The 7,280-nt window shown below is 47.1% G+C and overlaps 1 long non-coding RNA gene across 1 annotated transcript; it reads left to right on the forward strand.

Annotated features, from left to right (window-relative positions):
• Positions 1 to 3,813: 3,813 nt before the first annotated feature.
• Positions 3,814 to 6,464, forward strand: LOC148838818 (uncharacterized). Its single transcript, XR_016090828.1, has 4 exons — positions 3,814 to 3,889; positions 4,288 to 4,334; positions 4,674 to 4,807; positions 6,355 to 6,464. It is a non-coding gene; the product is annotated as an uncharacterized LOC148838818 (long non-coding RNA).
• The last annotated feature ends 816 nt before the right edge of the window (positions 6,465 to 7,280 follow it).

The raw sequence follows: 7,280 nt of genomic DNA on the forward strand, positions 1-7,280 counted from the left end.
GGAGCGAGGCCTACAGTCCGAGCAAAGACTCCTGCTGCCTGGGTAAGACTGCTACTTCATTTTTTGCCAGCAGCCATGTCACCCTGCAGCTCAAAACTGTCAGCCCACTGGAGCTCAGCAGATGTGAGCCTGGCCAGTAGCTGGAAAAACCTGGCTGCAACTGATTTCTTAAACAGGAGTGCCGCAAACTAGATCGCAAATGGAGGTCTACTGGTCAACAAGTATTCAAGTCAGCATGGACTGATGGCCAACAGCAATATAAGAAAGCCCTATATAGAGCTTTTTCAGCTTACTATTCTGGACTCACAGAAAGCAATAAAAATGACACTCGCTACCTATTTAGGACGATAGCTCATCTAACAAATAAGGCCAATTCAACAGTACCTGCTAACTTTAGTAGTGATGATTTCATGGATTTCTTTAACAATAAAATGTACAACATCAGACTTCAGACACAATCAAACAGGCCGCAAAGAAGTCTAGTACAAAAACAACAAAACAAAAACAAAACAAAAAAAATTGAATGATGAAAGCAGTAACTTATTTTGTATGTGTTCTACCTGTAATTTTCTTTCATTGTTAATTAAAAAGCTTAAAAAAGGATTTAGAAGAGTAAAGTTGGGTCGTCAGTAAGTGAAATAGATACAGAAGATCTGAGCCTGCTGAGGCTCCACTGCTGAAACGTGTTTCTCGTGTTTCTCGACAGCGAGGAATTAACACAGCTTAACTCTGACAGAGCTGCCACTTGTGCAGCTGCACAGTGAATCAGGGTTATGAAGCAAATAATGGCTGCTTTTAAAAGGCAGGAAAACTAATGCTCAAAATGGGGACTTTGGAGCCTCCTGGAATGATTATTCCACTTTGACGTGCACGGGTTTACATTTGTCAGAATAGCTAAGGAAGGACTTTTGCCTAAAATGCAATGAATCAAATAATTATGACCCCATCTACAACAAAAACGTTTCTCTATCTTGAATAAAGTTCAACACTAAAAACGCATTTCTTTGAGAGTGCAGAGTGCTGAGAAGGGGGTGTTTTTCCAGTGGGCTTGTCCGGGATGTGATGATAAAGACATCAGCTGGAGCACCTCCAATGCCCAGTATAGGAATACTAAAAATGACCGCTGTTAGCGTATGAAATCTTAATATAGCTTATTTATTTTTGACTGTATATCAAAACTGCCCCAATCCACACTTACAGTATTCCACTCAGCTTTGCATCCTGTTACTGCTTCTCCTTAAAAAAGCAGCATTGTTTGGTTATATAAATAGTGTTCACTACTGGGATTTAACCCCCCGACCGGAAAGAGAACTAACGAGCTGAGCTTAATTAAGAGCTCAGTGAGAAGCTTGTAAAGGAAAAGGCGCTGTACAGTTACGGGAGCTCACGAGCTTTAGCAAAGCTGGAATATTTTGGGGAAGGCAGGAAGAGAAAGAGACCAGATCAATTTGCAGCGGAGACCCCAGGAAGTGTGGCTGATGGCAGGAGACCTGAACTGGCTGTGAAGCCCATGGGAAGGATCAAGCCCCTAGTCTTCGGTCTGGTCTCGGTTGACTCCAGGGCATCTGACCATGGGAGTGAACGAGATGGTGTCGGACTGCTGCGGACGGAAAGCCTATTACCCTCTGAGCCAGCTCTGCTGTGACGGTGAGATCAGAGAGCAGGAGCCGCACCACGCCTGCTGTGGAACAGGTGGGGACCAGCCACAGGCTTCAGTGCAGCAACCCCACACGCTTAACTTCCAGCACCAGTATTTCTACTGGTACTGGTTCCAGTATGTGTATTAATATTAGTACTATTGCTATCGGTACTGGTATTGATACTAGTATTAGCACTTTTACTGATGTTAGTATTGGTATTATTTATTTGCTTATCAAATGCCCTTACAATTTTTACAAAATGGTACACTAAATAAACATAATAGAATTCCAGCAGAGGATCTCCTCTCTGCCTGCCCAGCAAGGCTTTCCGTCTGTTTGGACTGCGTTCCTGTTTTAACCTTTAGTCTGTGCTGCTCCCCTGGTCTCCGGCTCCAGAGGTGTACAACACGCAGACGCAGGCGTGCTGTGGGCGTCAGCGCAACTTGACCCTGAGCCTGCGACACCCTCACGACAGCTGCTGTGGGGACATCCTGTACAACCAGGAGACAGAGACCTGCTGTGCCGACCTGAAGGTGCGCCCCGTTTCTGAGGGCAGCAGATGCTGCGTCTCGACACCCTACCACCCCAACATCACAGAGTGTGTGAAAGGTAAGGCAGTGAGACCCCTCTGTGTGCAGGGCCTCTTCTCTGTGACCCGGCACACCTCCTTCGATGTGCAGACGAGACCCCAAGACAAGGTACATCAGCTGGACTCAGAATGGACCCTTAGCAGTCCCTGCACCCTGACGTACAGGGCACACTGGGTCTGGAAACAAACACCAAAACTGAATCCAGGTGCTGCTCCTGCAGATGGACCTTGGGGATCTAAGTGATCAGTATATGGGAATGGATATTTAAATCTCTGAACTGGCTTCATCACTCTGCTCTCCTCCCCACTGAGAGCTGGTGTGTGGGAAGCATACTGGTGCATCATCCAGGTGGGGCTGCACACTGGTGGGGGTGGAGGGGATCCCCATCACCTGTAAAGTGCTTTGAGTGGAGTGTCCAGAAAAGCGCTATTTAAGTGTAAGGATTATAATAAATTAAAGGGCAACTGCAATGCTATTTTTATATTTCAGGGTTAGAAGAAATAAGCTTTAATGAGTGCATTTCAAACCACAATAAAAGTGAAATGTACACAGTTATTTGTAAAACGTACAGTTTACATCACAAAGTAGACCCACATTTCCATGTACTGTATGTGCAGCACCATATTGCTGTCATTGTCTGCGATTCAGAATGAGGCAACAAGATTACTGACGACGTGAAGCAGCCTTATTACATTGTAAACACGCAGGCTTGACATCTCTTTAAATCCCATAGAAGTATTACTCTCGACTCCGACACGGCTTTACAGACAAATACCGCTTACTTGTTAACTGTGCATGAAGATCGCGTTGGAACATTTCTGCAGTGAAATGTCTGCTGCGCAACCTGTACTTATTTGCACATACATTTGTTTGCATTCTATTCTATTTAAATGTACAGGAGTGCTGGGTGTCCATAAAAAATTTCCCTTGGGGGACAATAAAATCTTATCTTGTCGTATCTTATCTCACATTGTGTTACATTAGTCATTAAAGTGACTCGTGAGCAGGAAGAGTCATTTTACTTCACAATTTGTGGGGACTCGAATACGGGTTTGCAACAACATGGCGACCTACAGTACTTTCACAAAGTTCATGAATTTCAAAACGTCAATGAAATCATTTTGTTACCAAGGTTTAATAAGCGGTCTGAGAAATTAGGACTCCAGTTGCCCCTTAAGCCTTTTTCCACAGCTTTTCTACTATTTAACTTCCTCACCTCTGTGTCTTTTTCACTTTATTTTGGTGGTGTTTTTTACCACAAACAGTTCTCTTGATGAAGAGTCTGGAGTCTGTGGTCAAATGGGATCTATTCTGGAATCTTGAAGCCATACCTAGGCCTCTTTTCCCTGGTTGATCCTTGAAAATGTCATTCCTGCTGGTAGCAGTCCTCTCTCAGAGGTACATGGCTCTGCTAGGTACAACACGCCATGCACAGCACCTCTCCAGTGGCCCTCGGGGCAGAGCGGGAAGCTTGTCTGTGTCCTTGAGGCACTTTTCTGCTGTCAGCTGTAAGCATTCCTGCAAGCTCAGTGTGGCCCGACCCAAACCCACCAGAGACAGGCACGTAATTGCCTCTCATGCACCCCGGTCCTGCCAGTCACCCCTGTCTTTCTTTGACACTCTTTTCCAGGGACAGTGGTGAGGATCTCCCCCAGGCAGGTAAGCACTGTGGATCTGTGTTCTGCATGATGTGACAGCAAGATCTATACATATCTATGGCACAAAGAATTAAAATCCCTTTCACTAGTTTACCATTATCTTGTTAGCAGAGGAGATTTTTAGAAATCTTTGAATAACAAGAACAGTTGATTCCTCTAAAGTGCGTAATATAGCTAGATTTCAAGAAAGCCTTTGACTTGTTTAGAAAATAGGAAACACTTCTTTACACAATGAAGTTCAGTTATACTCAGTCCAATTAGATGTTTTCAAATGTTGGCCTGTATTTAATTAATTCTGTTTCTGTCTCCTGAAATCACAGCCCCTCTCTGCAGTATAACGGTAGCCACACTTTGTTTTGTTGGTATCAGATGCTCTAACAGGTAATCTGTCACTTCCAGAACTGCGGGGATCACAGCAGTCCCAGGACAGCACAGAACATCACCAGGTACTGTGGCTATTGCATAAGGGTGGGGGAAAGGATCGAGGTCAGGGGTCAGGGGGTCAGGGCCAGTGCTCTTGTATAAAGAAGTGTGCCGATACTCTTTGGGTTTGAGATACTTCCGGAAAAATTTTAAACGGAAGATGGGGAGATAGCTTTGATGTAATGTCATCAAAACACTATCAATTACTGTATTAATTTGTGCTCTCCTGTCTCCAGTCTCTTTTAACTGTTTTATTTCAAAGACTCTTGGCACCTTTTAAATTCCCAGATGTTTTTATCTTCAGTGTAGAGGATGTTTGTTGTTGTGTCTGTAGAGGATGTTTGTTGTTGTGTCTCCATCAGATGTCTGCCCTGCGGATGGGACGCTTACTACGACCCCCAGACACAGCGCTGCTGTGTGAACAGGACGTCCCGGCAGGGGCAGGTTTACCACTCTGACCAGACCTGCTGCAATGGCATGATCACAAATACCACAGGTAAGAAGAAGCCCTGCTGTGCTCTGCTTTCCTGCTGTGCCCTGCTGTGCCCTGCTGTGCTCTGCTGCCCTGCTGTGCCCTGCTGTGCCCTGCTGTGCTCTGCTGCCCTGCTGTGCCCTGCTGCCCTGCTGTGACCTGCTGTGCTCTGCTGCCCTGCTGTGCTCTGCTTTCCTGTTGTGCTCTGCCATCCTGCTGTGACCTGCTGTGATCCACTGTGATCCACTGTGCTCTGCTGCCCTGCTGTGCCCTGCTGCCCTGCTGTGCCCTTTTGTGCTCTGCTTTCCTGCTGTGCTCTGCTGTGCCCTGTTGTGCCCTGTTGTGCCCTGCTGTGCTCTGCTGCCCTGCTGTGCCCTGCTGTGCCCTGCTGTGCTCCACTGTGCCCTGCTGTGCTCTGCTATACCCAGCTGTGCCCTGTTGTGCTCTGCTTCCCTGCTGTGCTCTGCTACCCTGCTGTATTCTGCTACCCTGCTGTGCCCAGCTGTGCTCTGCTGCCCTGCTGTGCTCCACTGTGCTCCACTGTGCCCTGCTGTTCCCTGCTGTGCTCTGCCACCCTGCTGTGCCCTGTTGTGCCCTGCTGTGCTCTTCCACCATGCTGTTCCCTGCTGTGCCCTGCTGTGATCCACTATGTCCTGTTGTGCCCTGCTGTGCCCTGTTGCCCTGCTGTGCTCTGCTGCCCTGCTGTGTCCTGTTGTGCTCTGCTGCCCTGCTGTGCCCTGCTGTGCCCTGCTGTGCCCTGCTGTGCTCTGCTGCCCTGCTGTAACCTGCTGCGATCCACTGTGCTCCACTGTGCCCTGTTGTGCTCTGCTGCCCTGCTGTGATCCACTGTGCCCTGTTGTGGTCTGCTTCCCTGCTGTGCTCTGCTACCTTGCTGTATTCTGTTACCCTGCTGTGCCCAGCTGTGCTCCGCCGGTCCTTGCTCTGCCTGAGAGGAGCTCAGTCTCACTCTACAACCTCTCTCTGGAACAGCTCTCTGCTGCAGGCAGACTGCGTCTTCCTGTGTAGTATCCGTCCTTCCAGTACAGCCAGGGCTCACAGCACACTGAGATGGCTTTCAACAAAATCTTTAAAGGAAATGTGGCTTCCTGTCACGAGAAATTGGAAAACGTGGTTTCGGGTCTTGTGTGAAGTAAACTGGGATGCATTGTGAATTTATAACTTTGAATAAGAAAGCTGTTTTGGAATAAAGCAGATATATTGTGAGACCAAAGCCAGGCCTCCTGTTAGAAACCCTGTAGACACTGTTTGAAAATTCAACAAACAAAAATTTCGCCCTTCCTTTTGGGGCACAATGAGACAGGCAGTCTACCTCTGGATACGTATTTCAATCCAATTATTTATTTTTAAATATTCAGCATCCTTGGACAACATTCTAGTGTAGGAATCTGTGAGAATCTTTTTTTTCGGTGGTTCATCCACTTAGGCACCACTAGGCTTCCAAGTTTATCAAATGCTAACTCACTTTCTGCACCTGCCCCATTGCCCCATCCTCTGTGGGTTCTTGCCCTTTTGCCCTGTTTCATGTTGGCTTAATCTCTGTGAATCCACAGGAACTGGTCTTGCAGGAGGAAGGTGCTGCAATTCAGTTGGTTACAACCCTAGCACTCACATCTGCTGTGCGGGAAATATTACAGAGAAAGAGCAAGGAGTTCCCTATCAGGTGAGCCATCAGTCCTCCCTCTGTAAAGACAGAAAAGTCACTGTAAGTGCAGGGAAAGCAAAAGCCTCAGATAACAGACAGCAGTGCTTGATAGGTCTGTTGGCAGTGCAAGTCTGCACACTCCTACATCAGTGTCTGGTGTGCCTGCTCATTGCTTCCTGGATGGATTTTGTATATTGAGATCCATTCCTGATATCTTTCAGCTCAGAGCTACCAGTTCTCCATGTCTGGCCTCGATACCTTGATGGCAATAAGTCCAGGAGAAAGAGATGACCAATTCTGTCTCAGTCTGTTATCCAACCAATCACGCGGGGAGAATCTCTTTATCTCGGCTCACTCTGCTGGTCTCCATCCCTCTCCTAGACTCCTGTCTGCTCCTGGATCTCATGCTCTATACTCCTGTGTGCTCCTGGATCTCCTTCTCTAGACACCAGTTTGCTCCGGGATCTCCTGCTCTAGACTCCTGTCTGCTCCTGAATCTCCAGCTCTAGACTCCTGTCTGCTCCTGGATCTCCTGCTCTAGACTCCAGTCTGCTCCTGGATCCCCTGCTCTAGACTCCAGTCTGCTCCTGGATCTCCTGCTCTAGACTCCTGTCTGCTCCTGGATCTCATGCTCTTGCCTTCATAGCATCATAGTCCCTTAGTGCAAAATACAAGTGTTCAGTTATTTAGTGTCAGTTATTTAATAAAAGACTCCAGTTGTGTTCTTGTGTCTGCTGCCAGATCCTCCTGAAACAATCTCTGGATTTTGTTCAGATGCTCATACATTTTTAACTTTTTGCTGAGAACATTCTTGACCTTTGGATGTGTAGCACA

The sequence above is a fragment of the Atractosteus spatula genome, chromosome 3, assembly GCF_055471065.1.
Source record: "Atractosteus spatula isolate fAtrSpa1 chromosome 3, fAtrSpa1.hap1, whole genome shotgun sequence".
In the NCBI taxonomy this organism is placed as follows: Eukaryota; Metazoa; Chordata; class Actinopteri; order Semionotiformes; family Lepisosteidae; genus Atractosteus; species Atractosteus spatula.